This window comes from Moschus berezovskii, chromosome 8, assembly GCF_049115385.1.
Source record: "Moschus berezovskii isolate FMDL1 chromosome 8, NW_MosBer_1.0, whole genome shotgun sequence".
Lineage (NCBI taxonomy): Eukaryota > Metazoa > Chordata > Mammalia > Artiodactyla > Moschidae > Moschus > Moschus berezovskii.
The window spans coordinates 64,300,001-64,317,986 of NC_142467.1; the positions used below are offsets into that span (position 1 = coordinate 64,300,001).

The 17,986-nt window shown below is 40.2% G+C and overlaps 1 pseudogene; it reads right to left on the bottom strand.

Annotated features, from left to right (window-relative positions):
• Positions 1-17,554, bottom strand: part of LOC148777080 (RCC1 domain-containing protein 1 pseudogene) — a 177,906-nt pseudogene extending 160,352 nt beyond the window's left edge.
• Between the last annotated feature and the right edge of the window lie 432 nt (positions 17,555-17,986).

The window sequence follows — 17,986 nt, forward strand, 5'->3', positions numbered from 1 at the left end:
ATAAATTCAAAACGGCTTGTGTGTTAGTCGCTCAGTCGTGTCTGACTCTTTGTGGCCCCATGGACTGTAACCTGCCAGGCTCCTCTGTCCATGGAATTCTCCAGACAAGAATACTGGAGTGCGCTGCCATTTCTTTCTCCAGGGAATCTTCCCAACCCAGGGATCAAACTCAGGTCTCCTGCACTGCAGGCACATGCTTTACCATATGAGCTTCTAGGGAAGCTGGCTTAAAGACTTAAATATAAGACACACCATCACCAAACTCCTAGAAAAGCATATAGACAAAACATTTGCTGATATAAATCGTACCAATGTTTTATTAGGTCAGCCTCCCAAGGTAATAGAAATCAAAGCAAAAATAAACAAATATAAACTAACCAAACTTACAAACTTTGTAAGATTTCAGTCCTGTGGCATTTTTGAGACTTGTTTTATGGCCCTCACATATGACTTAACTTTGGCAAATGTTTCATGTGTACTTGAAAAGAATGTGTGTTCTGCAGCTATTGAGAAATTGAATCTAAAATGAGGAAAATAATAGGCATATTTAGAATCTGGTTTATTCTACCAATAACTTGCCTGGAGTCTTTTCAAAAGTTAGTTATAATAAGCAGCTAATTCACACACAAAAAATTCAGACTTGTCTAGATTTAAAAAGACCAAAACAGTATCAGTTCAGTCACTCAGTTGTGTCTGACTTTCTGCGACCTCATGGACTGCAGTATGCCAGGCTTCCCTGTCCATCACTAACTCCCAGAGCTTGCTCAAACTCATGTCCATTGAGTCGGTGATGCCATCCAACCATCTCATCCTGTCGTCCCTTTCTCCTCCCGCCTTCAATCTTTCCCAGCATCAGGGTCTTTTCAAATGAGTAAGTTCTTCACATCAGGTGGCTAGTTTCAGCTTCAGCATCAGTCTTTCCAATGAATATTCAGGACTGAATCCTTTAGAATTGACTGGTTTGATCTCCTTGCAGTCCAAGGGATCCTCAAAAGTCTTCTCCCACACCACAGTTCAAAAGCATCAATTTTTCAGCACTCAGCTTTCTTTATGGTCCAACTCTCACATCCATACATGACTATTGGAAAAACCATAGCTTTAACTAGATGGACCTTTGTTGGCAAAGTAATGTCTCTGCTTTTTAATATGCCGTTTAGGTTGGTCATGGCTTTTCTTCCAAGGAGCAAGCGTCTTTTAATTTCATGTGCAGTCACAGTCACTATCTGCAGTGATTTTGAAGCCTAAGAAAATAAAGTCTCTCACTGTTTCTATTGTTTCCTCATCTATTTGCCATGAAGTGTTGGGACCGGATGCCATGATCTTTGTATTTGGAATGTTGAATTTTAAGCCAACTTTTTCACTCTCCTCTTTCACTTTGATCAAGAAGCTCTTTAGTTCCCCTTCACTTTCTTCTATAAGGGTGGTGTCACCTGCGTATCTGAGGTCTTTGATATTTCTCCCGGAAATCTTAATTTCAGCTTGTGCTTCATTCAGCCCTGCATTTCACATGATGTACTCTGCATATAGGTTAAATAAGCAGAGTGACAATATACAGCCTTGAAGTACTTCTTTTGTACATCAAGGCGTACAGGTCTGTTGTTCATGTCCGGTTCTAACTGTTGCTTCTTGACCTGCATACACAGTTCTGAGGAGGCAGATAAGGTGGTCTGGTATTCCCATCTCTTTAAGAATTTCCACAGTTTGTTATGATCCACACAGTCAAAGGCTTTGGCCGAATCAATAGTTTTTTCTGGAATTCTCAAACAATATAGAGTAGTATATAAATTTGAATGGATCCTGGATCAAAAAGGTTTTTTAAAAAAGACATTTTGAAAATAGTTGAAAAAACTTAAATATGGACTGAATGATATGATATTATTGAATTTTGTAGGTGTGATAATGCATTTCAGTTATGTAAGAGAATGTTTTTATTCCCTGGAGTTGGATGCTGAAGTATTTAGGGGTGATGAATTTAAGCACAATGTCTGCAACTTATTTTCAAATAGAGTATGTGTAGTAGATCAGTCCTGGGTGTCCATTGGAAAGACTGATGCTGAAGCTGAAACTCCAATACTTTGGCCACCTCATGCAATGAGTTGACTCACTGGAAAAGAGTCTGATCCTGGGAGGGATTGGGGGTGGGAGGAGACGGGGACGACAGAGAATGAGATGGCTGGATGGCATCACTGACTCGATGGACTTGAGTTTGAGTGAACTCCGGGAGTTGGTGATGGACAGGGAGGCCTAGCGTGCTGTGATTCATGGGGTCGCAAAGAGTCGGACATGACTGAGCGACTGAACTGACCTGAACTGAATAATTTCTCTGAACTTCACTCCATTTCTTTGCAAAATAGGACTAATAAATATAATAACTGACCATAAGAGTTAACTAAGGTAGCGGATATAAATCCACAGTGTCAAGTATTGAATATTTAGTAACTTATCACTACTTCTTTGAAAAAAAAAAGTGTTTTCCTACATAATGGTAATATTAATAACTGCGTTGAAAAGAGCCATGGTAACATTTTCTCAGGTGGAATGTGTGATAGATCTGTCCCCCAAAGTAGGTGTGGTAGATTTGTATTACATCAATTTAGATTAAAACTAAAGTTCGCAGAATTCCCATCCCTGAGTAATTCTGAATCATTTGGGCACTGGGAGGCATTTCACAAGAGCGGTGGTGGGTGGAAGTGAAACCACAGACATGTTCTTCATACCTAGAAGGTGAGTGCAGGGCATGAGTGCAGCCTGCTGCATGTTGGATGCTGCAGCTGATCTACTGATTCACCTCCAGCTCCTGTTACATTTCCGCCTTCATGTTTCTCTAACTCCTGGATCCAGAGATGATTGGTTCTTTGATGAAGGATGCAGGACATCTCCACCATCACAGTAGGAGCGTGGAGGCAGTGAGAGACTGCATGGGGCATTAGTCCTTTCTGCTTATCCTCATAGGTTCCAACTTTTCCATGCTTCCAGATTTCCCATCTGTCTTCTCTTTCTAATTGCCTTGTCTGCAGATTTAGGCTCTAGTACCAGAAAGAAGCGGGTGGAATAGTTTCATGTCAGCTCTTTAACTTGCTCTCCCAAATTTGACATAAGGTCAAATCCCTGATTCATCTTCTAATGTATCTAATCTGTCGTATTGCTTTTGCTTCTCTAATAGCACCTTGTCAGATGTAACAGGCAGTGAGTTTCATCAGAGACCTGCATATATCAAGCTTGATACCTCTCAGCTATTAGGACAGTTCAGTAAAAGACTACCATTTTCTGGGGTGTAAGAAGTGAGGCTTTGTGCTCAGACCTTCAAGTTCTCTTTGCTTATGGAGTGTGTGGAAATATATCTATTTACAGTTATAACTCCTTTGAATCAAACTAATTCTAAGATGGTGTTTTCAACTCCTTCAATGATTACAAGCCATAATGATAGCCTTTCCTAATGTGGTGACAAAACATCACATAATTTTGCAGATGTTGCTTACTGTGGAAATTTCTAATACAGGCATTGAATGATTTGTAGAAATCAGTGTATGTCAAACTGCCAATTTTCACATTTTGAACATACCATGTAAAAATAGTACCTTTTACAAGATAAGATATGCACTATAAATAATAATAATAATTTTTTTAAAAAAACCTGAGTGAAAATACAAGCTCAGAGAGACAGTTGGATGTCGTAGTTTAGAATGTAAAACAGTACCACACAATTTGGAGTGTTGCTTATTAGCTCTGAGCTTGCTAATTATGTGATGCTGGGTGATTACTTAGCCTGTGCTTCAGTTGCCTCATCTACTGTCCCAGGGTATGATGGGAGTGGTTCTGATAAATATGCAGTTCTTGGAGTAGTGCATGGCACAGTGTAGGCAGAAGCTTTGGTTTGGTGGGACTGATTCTCCCTTATGAAGAAGAAACTATTCGTTTTCCCATTCCATGAGGGCAGGGACCGCATCTGTCTTCCCTTGTGTTCCTTACTTGACCTGTTGAAGGTGTGTGTTGTGGTGTCCCACCCAGATCCCTCTTCAGGATGCAGGTGCTTATTCTTGTGACTCCTGGGATGTCACCTCCTGAGGCCCATGACTGAGTCTATCACTAGGAATTGCCTTGGGTCAAAGGGAGATGGTAAGATTAAGCTCCTCCCTGGGGGGGAATCCATACCCAGTGACTGGTGGGAGTGGGGTACAAAGGACAGGCTCCCTGAGTAATTTCAGGTGAGGCAACCCTGAAATGCTCCACTGGGGTCGGCTGAGTTGGAGCCTCTGTTGTGTCTACATCTTAGTTCAACGCTGCTCTTTCCTCTCTCCAGTCCTGCTGTTCTCCCTTCCTGCACAGGTGTTGTTTCCAAGAGTACTCTTGGATAATCCTACACACAGGCCTTCATTTCAAAGCCTGTTTAAAGGGGGTATAAGGAGAAAACTTTTAGGGGTAATTGATGGTGGTGGTGGTTTAGTCGCTAAATCATCTCCAACTCTTGCAGCCCCATGGGCTGTAACCTGCCTGGCTCCTCTATCCATGGATTTCCCAGGCAAGAATACTGGAGTGGGTTGCCATTTCCTTCGCCAGGGGATCTTCCTGACCCAGGGATCTAACGGCTTTTCCCGCGTCTCCTGCAAATCCTACAGGTATATTCTTTACTGACTGAGCCCCAGGGAAGCCCCTCGGAGTAATTGAAGTGTTCATTATATTGCTTTTGCTGATGGTTAAATGCAGGGAGAAGGGGGAGAACAGATATCAAAATTTGTCAAATTGTTCAATTTAAATATGTGTGGTTTATTGTATGTCACTTTTACTTCAATAAGGACAAAATCAGAGGGACAGTGGGAGAAAAAAATAAGTGCATTTTGGTCACATCTTACTAGTAGTGCTTTTCTAATGTATCGTTTACTCCTCAGTATGTTCTTACCTATGAACCTTATTGTTCACCACGTCAAATTCCTCTTCACTCCTCGTGTATTCTTATAGTCATTCATTCTCTTGAACAGACATTCTCTGAGCACCCTCCAAGCCCAGATCCTTTTCCATGAATAGGTACTTGGGATAAAAAGACAAATTAGGCACAGACTTTCTCCCCGGCATGGAGGAGACTGAACTGGAGGCAATTCCAATGTTAACTTTGGCATTCACGACCCTCCGTAGGTTGGCTTCAGCCTATGACAGCAGCAGTAGCACATATTTGTGACACAAAATATGATAGGTACAGAACAAAACAAAGAAGGAAATAATGATCACACTCCAGTGCACTTACAATTATTTACTTATTTGTCATTTTATGGTAAGTTTTCTCCCTTATCACCAAATTTTTGCAAAAATGATTTTTCACCAGGAAAATTATTTTCTTCCATGACTATGTACATTATGTTTTAACTGTTCTCTCATAAAACATCTGTTTTGGGGCTTTTGTTCTCATCATCACCCATGTTTCTTTGTCATTATTGTCAGAGATGTCTGGAAAAGTCCTTCAACAGATCCAGTGATCTGTGCCCATCTTTCAGGTTCCCTGGGCCCTTTCTGTTCCCCATGCTTCTACTGATTTGATTTGTGACGCTTCCCACATTGTCTTGAGCTTTCTTCCAGTAAATCACTTCCTTTCCTCTCTTTCTTTCTATTTTAATGGCATGATATGAAAGGAGCACAAGTGCCTGCTGGGAGCTGGGTACAGCTGTGAGGGCCAGAGGCAGGGAGAAGGAGCTGATGGCCTCAACCAGTGGCTAAAAATGTTATTCATTTGCTCTCCAGAAGTGTTCACCATCTCACTGGCAAAAGGGGATTTTCCCTGTTAGACAGACTTCTTTAGGGTCACCAGGAGACCAAACGAGATGTAATAGGATTTCTAATCTCAATCACTTTGCTGGTAGTTGATCAGCATTTTGGGTGTTCCACAACTTCATACTCATCCATAAAGGACTTCTAAAGGATTTAAAAGAAAAAATAACAAGGGCAATAGAGGGAAAAAATCATTAGTCCTTATGTTTGGTAAAAGGTATCAAATCTGAATGATCACTATAAATAGGGAAATTAGAAAAAGTTTCCTTGGGAGCCATAAACATCCAGAGAAACCAAGTATGAGAAACTGGAAGCTAATTATTTTGGCTGGCTCTTCTACTGAAATGCTGTGTTTGAACTTTAATCAGTGGTTCAGATTTGGAAAACGACACCTATGCCAGGACAGAAAACCTAAGAGAAATTCACTTTGTGATGCTGAGAAGCAAATGTTCATAAATTAATAATACCAACAGTAATAACTAAACAATATAAAATAAAGCCTAAAAACATTGCAAATATTAGATATTTCTTTGTAGTCTTTATGCATATTGCTGTGTATTATCTCATTTAATCCTCAGTCAACCCTATGAGAAAGGCACTTTCCCTTCTGTGCGGAAATAGGAGGACAGTAAGGCTGTATCTTGAGAGTCCCTTGGACTGCAAGGAGATCCAACCAGTCCATTCTAAGGAGATCAGTCCTGGGGGTTCATTGGAAGGACTGATGCTAAAGCTGAAACTCCAATACTCTGGCCACCTCATGCAACGAGTTGACTCACTGGAAAAGACTCTGATGCTGGGAGGGAGTGGGGGCGGAAGGAGAAGGGGACGACAGAGAATGAGATGGCTGGATGGCATCACCGACTCGATGGACATGAGTTTGAGTGAACTCTGGGAGTTGGTGATGGACAGAGAGGCCTGGCGTGCTGTGATTCATGGGGTCGCAAAGAGTCGGACATGACTGAGCGACTGAACTGAACTGAACGCTGTATCACTTGCAGAGGTTGCAGTGCTGGTAATGAGCTAGAATCCCCATTGGGGCCTGGTTGATTTCATAGTCTATATTGTTAACTCATTTTCTTTAATCTCATGGGAGAGACCATTCCTCTCTGACTCTCTTTCCAAGAGCTTGGCAAACTGAAAAACTTACGAGAGCTGTAGGTATGGACTTTGCAAAGTTGTCCTTTTGCTATTGATTTTTAATGTTGTTGCCTTGTAGTGAGAGAATTTGCTGTTCCATATCAATTGCTTGTTAGAAACTTCCTTTGTGGTTCAGAACATGGTCAATTTTTGTGAATTACCCATATGTACTTGAAAATAAAGTGTCTTCTATTTGTAGGGTACATTTGCTGGATCAATATTGTTTATTTTGCTGTTCAAGTCTGCCTGCTTGATCTATCAGCTTCCAAGAGAGATGAGTTGAAATACCCATGGTGATTCTTTGATCAATTTCTCATCTTAAATCTATTTAGTTTTCTTTTATATTTTGAGACTGTGTAGTTCATTTATACTGGATCTGGATTGTCCTATCTTCCTGGTAAATTTTAAATTTCATTATTAAGTAAGATCCTGTTTTATCCCTAAAGATGCATTTTGCCTTGGTGTACTTTGATATCACTACTATCATAGTATGTTTCTGTTAATATTTTCTTACTTTATCTTTCTTTACAGACTTTAAGAAATATTATAATAACAGGACTTTGTGTGTGTGGGGGGGGTGTTTGCTTGCTTCCTTTATTTCTGAAGTTTATGCAGAGCAGCAAAAAGGCAATAATAGCTAAAACATCCCAAAGGAAAAAATATGGTGGAGGGGATTGGCGTAGCAGATATCAAGATTTATTTTAAAGCTATAAATGTAATTTAATGAGTTATTGGTATATGGATATAAAAATAGGCCAATGAATCTGAATAGGAAATCCAGAAATAGACTTTATTTTCAGATAAACTGCAGTTGCAAATCAGTGGGGGAAAGGATAAGGTTTTCAATAAATGACACTAGGCTCATTTACATACTAAAATATATAATCAATTTCCTTTGTAAAATATGACAACAAATACAGATGAAAGTTTAAGCCATATAACTTTAGGAGACAATATTGCAGAATGTATTATGCCTTTAGGATAGAAAATGACTTAAAAGGTGGCAGCATCTCCAAACTAAATGGAAAAACTGTTATATTTTGCTACAATTTATAAAAGTAAAATTACTACAGTTTGCAAAAGCAAAATTAATGTTTTTGCTAATCAAAACCTGGTATAAACAAAATTAGAGAGTATTTACAATACATGTACTTGACAAAGAATTAATATCTAGAATATATAAATAACTCTTCTCAAGAACTCAGTAGGAAAATGGACAAAAGATAAACTGATATATCTCAGAAAAGGAACCTTAACCTGGCCAATAAGCATATAGAATGATGATCAGACTTCCCTGGTGTTCCAGTGGTTAAATCAGCCTGCCAATGCAGGGGACACGGGTTCGATCCCTGGTCCAGGAAGATCCCACACGTCATGGGGCAACGAAACCCATGCATCCCAACTACCGAGTCCACATGCTGCAACAGGAGAAACCGCCACGGTGAGAAACCCATGCACAGCAGCTGTAGTAGCCCCCACGCTCTGCATCTGGAGAAAGCCCACTTGCAGCAGCCAAGACCCAGAGCACCCAAAAAATAAATAAAATGATGATCAACCTTAGTAATCAAACCACTGCAAATGACTAGCACAATAAATACCATTTTATATCCATCAGTTAGTAAAAATTAAAACAATTGAAAACATCACATTTTGTAAAGAACTTACCATACTTTATAATCCAGCAATTCCACTCCTAGGCATATGCCCTAAAAAGATTTGTTTTTTTTATTTATAAGTTTGTTTCTCTTAATCAAAAAGATATATGATTGGGGAGAATGGAATTGTAGCATGTATATTATTATAAGTGACCAGTCCAGGTTCGACGCATAAATTTTCCTCTGTTCATTTCTTTGCATTTGTGCTTTTTTAATAAAATTCTTTTTTAGAAAAAAAAAAAAAACAACTCATGCAAATGGTTACTATGGTGCCTGGACAGGGAGGGCGGTTTCAATCAGTGTGCCTACCCTAACAACAGTTCTCCTGGGTTACTCTACTGCTCTCTGCCCTGGCACCCTTTCCCAATAAAATCTCTTGCCGTGTCAACAACAACAACAAAAAAGATATAAAAAGCCTGCAATTTAGAAATATTATTATTTCCCTTTTCTTTTATGCTTAGCTCTGTTATTTCCACACCAGTCTGTATGATGACTTACCACAATAAAGTCATTCTTCAAAAGCCTTAACTTATAGCAGGTATCTTGGTACATTTGAAGAACCATTTTCAGCTCTTCTAGATGGCTGAACGTAGACTTGTGAAAGGAGACCAGGAATGACAGCAGAGATATTCTTAATTTATAGTCTGTAAAATCAAGATATTAGAATGCAGTCATAAGCTTGAACATATGCCCTGCTCTCTCCTCCCCTTTATACTTTTCCTTCCCCTCCTCCCCCTTCTTCTATTTGCATTAAGATTTTTTAAAATGCAGTCTAAAATCTAAAACTGTTGGAAAAGTCTAGATCACAGAACACATTAACCTGAAAAATATGTTTAGTCTTCCTAGAGAAGTTTAGTCTTCCTAGAGAAGTATTTTTGAGACATCATTGATATAATAAACTCCTTTTCATTTGACATTTCATTCCAAATTTGGCATGTCAAATGCTGAAGCTCCCTCATTTCCCTGTGTATGCGTGCATACTGAGTCACTTTAGTTGTGCCCCCTCTTTGTGACCCTATGGACCATAGCCTGCCAGGCTTCTCTGTCCGTCGAATTCTCCAGGAAAGAATACTGGAGTGGGTTGCAATGACCCCCTCCAGGGGATCTTCCTGACCCAGGAATCGAACCTGTGTCTCTTAAATCTCCTACATTGGCAAGAGGATTCTTTACCACTAGCGCCACCTGGGAAGCCCCTCATTTCCTTATACCCAGTCTCTAATTTTTTCTCCACTGTTACTTTTTTATGGTATAATATCACTTGAAGATAAACTGGGATAAGTTAAAAATGTGTACTGTAAACCCCAAAGAAACAACTAAAACAGCAAAGCAAGAGTTAACAGCTAATAAGCCAACAAAGGAAATATAACTGTATTATGAAGAAATAATCCAAAAAATTCAGAAAAAGAAGAAAAGCAAGTAAAAAACAAAGAGGACAAACAGAAATCAAACAGCAAGATAACTAAAACCCAGTGGATTAATTATCATATTAAATGTAGCTAGTCCAATAAAGCAGAGATTGTAAGACTGAATAAAAAGCAGGGGCTGATAATACACTGCTTACAAGAAATGTAAAGACACAAATAGATTAAAAGTAAATGAATGGGGAAATACGTATCTTGGTAATAATAGTCCAAAGGAAGCTGGAATGGCAATATTAATATCAGACAAAGTGTATTTCAGAGCAATGAATATTACCATGGATAAAGGATAAAGAAGGTAATTTCATAATGATAAGTAGGTCAATACATCAAGAAGACACAACAATCCTAAATGTTTGTGTTACGCCTAACAACACAGCTTCAAAACACATGGCAAAAACTGATAAAACATCAGGAAGAATGAATAAGACATAATTATTGACAGAGATTTTAGTACTTGCACTTGAACACATAGGCAAAAATTCCTCGGTGACAGTAGTCACTAAGGAACTAAGTCAACATAATTTGACTGGTATTTATATAGCTCTTTCAATACCAAGAGCAGACACATTATTTCCAAATGCATAAAGAATATTCACCAAGATAGACTCCTGGGCCATACAATAAGTCTCAATAAATTTAGAAGGATTACAATGTGATCTCTGATAAGAATAGAATTAAATTATAAATCAGGCGGAGAATGAGATGGCTGGATGGCATCACCGACTCGATGGACATGAGTTTAAGTGAACTCCAGGAGTTGGTGATGGACAGGGAGGCCTGGCGTGCTGTGGTTCATGGGGTCGCAAAGAGTCGGACACGACTAAGCGACTGAACTGACTGACTGACTGAACATAAAGATCTACGGAAAATCCCCAAATAGTTGAAAGTTGAATAACATACTTCCAAATAACATGGATCAAAGAAGCAATTTAAAGAGAAATTTGAAAATATTTTGCAATTAATTAAAAAAAGACACTGAGAGAATTTGTGGGATGCTGCTAAACATCTGCATAAGAAAAAAGTAAACTTACAAATCAGTGATCTTAGCTACCACCTTAAAAACAAAAGCATAAAAAGAAGAGCGAATTAAAGTAAGAAGGAAGGAAGGAATAAAGTTCAAGGCAGAAATCACTGAAAGAAAACAAAAAAGAGGAATCAAAATGAAATAAAATGCATGTATTTGAAATAATCGATAGAATTAAGCCTGTAGCCAGATTAATCAGAGGAAAAGAAGGCATGTATTAATGGTATCTGGTATGAGAGAAATGACATTACTACAGGTTCTACAGCTATTAAAAGGATAATCTGGGTATGTTATTGACAAGTTTATACCTATAAACCTGACGGCTTAGATGAAATGGACAAATTTCTCAAAAGACTCAAAATATCAGCACTCACTCAATAAGAAACAATAAACTTGTATAACTCTACAAAAGATACTAAATTTTTACTTTAAAACTTTCTCATAAAGAAAAGTTAGTGCTTGGATGGCTTTCTGGTGAATTCTACCAAACATTTGGGTGTTAGTTCTAAAAGGTCTTGTAGGTCTTCATAGAACCGTTCAACTTCGGCTTCTTCAGTGTTACTGGTTGGGGCATAGGCTTGGATTACTGTGATATTGAATGGTTTGCCTTGGAAACAAACAGAGATCATTCTGTCATTTTTGAGACATCCAAGTACTGCATTTCGGACTCTTTTGTTGACCATGATGGCTACTCCATTTCTTCAAAGGGATTCCTGCCCACAGTAGTAGATATAGTGGTCATCTGAATTAAATTCACCCGTTCCAGTCCATTTTAGTTCACTGATTCCTAGAATGTCGATGTTCACTCTTGGCATCTCCTGTTTGACCACTTCCAATTTGCCTTGATTCATGGACCTAACATTCCAGGTTCCTATGCAATATTGATCTTTACATCATTGGACCTTGCTTCTATCACCAGTCACATCCACAACTGGGTATTGTTTTTGCTTTGGCTCCATCCCTTCATTCTTTCTGGAGTTATTTCTCCACTGATCTCCAGTAGCATACTGGGCACCTACCGACCTGGGGAATTCCTCATTCAGTATCCTATCATTTTGCCTTTTCATACTGTTCATGGGGTTCTCAAGGTAAGCAAACTGAAGCGGTTTGCCATTCCCTTCTCCAGTGGACCACGTTCTGTCAGGCCTCTCCAACATGACTCGCCCGTCTTGGGTGGCCCCACATGGCATCGCTTAGTTTCATTGAGTTAGACAAGGCTGTGGTCTGTGTGATCAGATTGACTAGTTTTCTGTGAAAAAGCAAGAGAGTTCCAGAAAAACATCAATTTCTGCTTCATTGACTATGCCAAAGCCTTGACTGAGTGGATCACAATAAACTGTGGAAAATTCTGAAAGAGATGGGAATCCCAGACCACCTGACCTGCCTCTTGAGAAACCTGTATGCAGGTCAGGAAGCAACAGTCAGAACTGGACATGGAACAACAGACTGGTTCCAAATAGGAAAAGGAGTATATCAAGGCTGTATATTGTCAGCCTGCTTATTTAACTTCTATGCAGAGTACATCATGAGGAACGCTGGGCTGGAAGAAGCAAAGCTGGAATCAAGATTGCCAGGAGAAATATCAATAACCTCAGATATGCAGATGACACCACCCTTATGGCAGAAAGTGAAGAGGAACTCAAAAGCCTCTTGATGAAAGTGAAAGAGGAGAGTGAAAACGTTGGCTTGAAGCTCAACATTCAGAAAACAAAGATCATGGCATCTGGTCCCATCACTTCATGGGAAATAGATGGGGAAACAGTGGAAACAGTGTCAGACTTTGTTTTTGGGGGCTCCAAAATCACTGCAGATGCTGATTCCAGCCATGAAATTAAAAGACACTTACTCCTTGGAAGGAAAGTTATGACCAACCTAGATAGCATATTAAAAAGCAGAGACATTACTTTGCCAACCAAGGTCCGTCTAGTCAAGGCTATGGTTTTTCCAGTGGTCATGTATGGATGTGAGAGTTGGACTGTGAGGAAAGCTGAACGCCAAAGAATTGATGCTTTTGAACTGTGGTGCTGGAGAAGACTCTTGAGAGTCCCTTGGACTGCAAGGAGATCCAACCAGTTCATTCTAAAGGAGGTCAGTCCTGGGTGTTCATTGGAAGGACTGATGCTAAAACTGAAACTGCAATACTTTGGCCACCTCATGAGACGAGTTGACTCACTGGAAAAGACTCTGATGCTGGGAGGAATTGGGGGTAGGAGGAGAAGGGGACGACAGAATGAGATGGCTGGATGGCATCACCAACTCGATGGACATGAGTTTGAGTGAACTCCGGGAGTTGGTGATGGACAGGGAGGCCTGGCATGCTATGATTCATGGGGTCGAAAGAGTCGGACATGACTGAATGACTGAACTGAACTGAACCAAAGAGTTAAGGGAAAAAGTTGTACTAATTTTACATGAACTCTTTGAGAAAATTGATGAGGAGGAAACACTTCTTAACTAGTCCCTGAGGCTAGCATTAATTGGTTAGCAAAGCAAGTTCTCTTATTAGAGAAAGTCACAACCTTATAAATTCATTTGTAATAGTCTAAAAATGGAAACCACCCAAATGTCTATCAACAGGCAGAAGGATAAATGTACTATGCTATATCTATCCAATGGAGTATTACTTAGCAATGAAAATTACAAACTATGGATACACACTATTGTGACTCTTGAAATAATTGCACTTGAAATAAATGCAGTTTTTACTGTACGTCATTTATGACTCAATAACAGTGTAAAAAAACAATCTGGAGAGATTATTTTCTTCCTCAATATACTCATGAAGAAATTGATGTTTAGAGGTTATGTTGCTCATTGTCACACAGGGGAAAAAAATCTAGCTTACGTGCTTTGCATATTTTAACTCAATCCTTATGTCAACTCATGAGGATGTGTTTTCTTTGTTCCATTTTACAAAAGAGAGAGAGAGAGAAAGATAGAATATAAGTAACTTGCCCATAGTCACATGATTTGCAGTTAAACTAGGCTCTGAACCCATATCCCTTAACTTCCAATGCCTGTGTCTTCTTGACATCTTTGGGCTCTAGACATGATCCCCAAGTTATTACATTTTAAAAAGAAAGAAAAATCACCACTAAACCTTGAGAATTTCTTTCCTAAAAAATGCCTTTGGCTTTAGGCGAAGAGGCATGTCTGAATCCTCCTCAACACATGATGAATGTTTATGTGGGCAAGGCTCTTTATTTGATATTCCTGAGATGGTGCACAATTTCCCACAGCCTCATTACACCTCCAGACTTTCTTTGTCATTCAGAAATGCATTTTAGAAGTGGGTCAGTGAGAGTGAGGCCTTGTTCATTTAACTTTTTAAAAGCAAATCATGTATAAACTTCACTAATTAAAAGTAACAGCTAACATTTGTTGAATGCCAGATACTCTCAGCACATATATATTTATATATATATATTTCATCCTATTGTCCTACTTCTCCTCATGATGTGTAAAAGGCAAGTATTAATATTATCTTTTTAAAAAAAAAAAATGAAGAAACTGAAGCTCAAGGACGTTAAGTCACTTTTCCAAAGTCATGCAGCAGATAAGTGGAGAAACCTGGGATAATAGTTGAATTCCACCATGTGCTTATCATCTATGCCAAACTTCCCTCTAGTATTTTGACTCTTGATTAAACTATTTCCCCTAGGTGATGTGAAATATTCATGACAGTAGATTGTGGCAACCCAAGTCATTTGATGTCTATCATTGAAAGAACTCTTGATGGCCCACAAATACCAACAGTCCTCAAATGGAACTCCACACACCTAGCAACATACTGCAGGCTCCTTAGGAGAAGGAGGTCTGGAGCATCAGTTTGATTAAGAAGAGCTATCTAGCCAGGAGAGGTGGAACATCAGTGACCCCTTTGGAATCACTGACTCTATCAATTGTTAGGATGGATTCGGGGAGCAGAGCAAATGGACATCATCTCTGTAAAAGCTTGGAGAAGGATATAAGCATCTTTCCTGTCCTCTGAGTGTACACTCCTTCAAAGTGAGTAATCTAGGTCCTCAAATTGGAGAAAGGCAAGGAAAGCTGGATTGCCTCTATCAGAATGACGGAATGCCCAGCCTCAGCTCCCTACTGCTTCTGGAACTGAAATCAACTTCTAGAACATTAAAAAAAAAAAAACACTACAATTAATGATTAATATGCAGTCAACACATAATGAAAGTATAATAAAACCATGCCAGAAAAAAATTTTAAGAGCATTAAGAGTTAATTACCAGATGTATGATAGGAAGCTGTCTTTTTCAAACTTACGTTTTGCTTTCAGTGGTGGGACACATTTTCAAACAAGATAGCACACATTTTAAAATGGATAAAATCTTTTTATTAATACAGATTGATTTTATATTTATACATTTGTACAGTCAATCAAGGGCTTCCCATGTGGCTCAGTGGTAAAGAATCTGCCTGCTCGTGCAGAAGACACAGGAGATGTGGGTTCAATCCCTGGGTTGAGAAGGTCCTCTGAAGGAGAAAATAGCAACCCACTCCAGTTGCCTGGAGGATCCCAAGGATAAAGGAGCCTGGTGGACCACAGTCCACAGAGTCACAGAGAATCAGACATGACATAGTGACCGAATAACAACACCACCACAGCCAGTCAACGTGGCCACTTTGATGAACATAAATAGTTGAAATTGGGTGTTTTGGTTGTGCTCCCAGACTCACATTTACTTCAGCCTCTTATGAACCTGGAAGCAAACCTTGGGATTTTTGACAACATCGATGCAGAATATTGTGCGATAGTTTGGAAGCAACAGGTTTTGACCAAAAGGGTTGAATGATCCTGAGACGGGAGCAGTTTTCTGTGACTGAAAATACAGAAAAAGCCTACAGCAGGAGTTGGTACTGGAATGAGTCTTGGAGGTGGGGAAGGGATTGTTGGTGAAAGGTAGGAGTATGGACTGGAGGTTCACATGGACTGTCTGCCTCTTCTCTGCCCTCTTGTACTTTGGGACCTGACATAGGTGTGTTCTGGCAGTTGGTATTGGTTGAGCAAGAGTCTGTTGTTTGTGTTCGAACCTCCTCCCCGCAGTCCCTTAGCCCCTTCAGGCCAGGGTCTGTGACTCATTCTTCTTGGTCCTGTGTTATTGTCTGTACTTTGTTAGGTGCTCAGTGTTCTTACTTAATGAATAGGCTCCCAGGTAAGGGAGAGGGTCACAAAGTATGAAGCAAGAGTTCATTTCTCCCCAGTTTCAAAAGGACATTTAAGTCAGGCCCAAGGGTGCCATCTTCCCTTAGCTAGCAAACAGTTTCTTGGAGCTGTGCTGTGAATTCACAGGGGCTCACTGGGACTCAGTTTCATTTGGGAGCAGCCTGGAAAATGAGCAACACATAGGCATGAACCACCTGCTTAGACTCTGACCATACAGACCCCCTGAAGTGGACATTTTGATCAACTGAAGTGCTGATTCTCTTTTTTGCAAATTTCTTTATAATCATCCCAGAATGTTTCACAGGCACTTTGCTCTCAACTTTTCAAGTCACTACCATATCTCATCTCATTCTCCAGATGAATACACTGAGCTCCTCCTTAGGTGCCGGATACTGGACTTGGTGCTTCAGGAACATCCAAAGGTTGGTGGTGTGGTGGGGACACAGGCAACAGAAAGGGATTAGACGATCAGCCTCATCGGTTTAACTGCAGTAGGGAGCTGTGACAAGGTACAGAATGACTAATTGCCAAGTGAATTATCCTGACAGTTGCTGCTCTGAGGCTTCAGAAGAGGAAGGCAAAAGTTGTCAGGGAATTTACAGAGCATGCAGGAACTGAAGAGGAGTGTGGGGCCTGGGAAAGCTTTAACCACTGGTGGTGCATTAGACAGGCCGATGAGAAACTTGGAAAGGCATTGCACACTCCCTACTCAACCAGCAATGGGCAAGCTGGTTTGGAAACAAACAGAAAATGAAATCTTTTTCTTAACCTGGACATTAAACGTCATCAACATCAACAATGTCAGTGAACATCTACTGAACATATAGTTCTTGTTAAACATTGAGCTAAATACAATAATTCTAATCTCAGTTCATTCCTTCAAAACTTTGTGAGGAAATAAGGACTCTGCTAGTCAATGCAGGAGCTTTGAGGAATGAGAAAATGGCAGACATCTCGTGGGAACGTGACTTGGAGTGACCAGACAACACTGTGCAGTGCACAAGTACTTAACAGTACGTGGTGGTGGAAAGAATCGTCATGTTTGCCAGTAACCAGGAGCAGGCTCCGTGCTGAGCGCTTCACACACACAATAACTTTCTTACCCCTCATAACTAACCATGAAGTCTGTGCTGTTCATCTCCCCATTCCAGGCAATTCCACTTTGTGGGGGTTGATGCCTGCACAGTAAGTTGGAGCCAATTATGAAGGGTCTTGACTGTAGGTTTGGGAAATAGGCACTTATTTGGTTGGCTTCGGAGGCTTTTACCCCAGTTACTTGGTGAATTCCTCGTAAGTTGTTCCGTTGCCTGGACTTCCGAGGCTTAGCCAGGATAGGCTTCCTGCCCCACTGACTATTCTTGCTGAGAGCCTGTCCACCCATGTCGTCTCTCTGCCTGTTCTCTCTGGAGTCCGCCCTTCGGATTCCTGCTTCTCATCATCACAGTCCCTGGCCTCACTGGGCGCCCCCACCTCAGGCTTGGGCGGTGGGCTCTTCCGTCCCTGTGCTCAGGAGCCCCACACAGGCAGGGGTAATGTCACTGCTTCGGCACCCACAGCACTAAGCACAGATCTTTGGACTAACAGCAGTTGTGTAGATATTCTTTGAGGAATCTCGTTCTCTTTGCATTTTCTCAGTTTAAAGAGTACCACCTCTTTGGTTGGTCTGGCTTATGGTACTTGTAGCTGCAAACTTTGTTTTCCTGCCTTACAAGTGTCCATGTGTATCAGAATCTTCACACACTCTTTTCCTGTTTCCTCTGATGCTCAGCTTCTCTTGTTATTTCTTGGCTGCTGTTTATCTTCCAGCACTGGC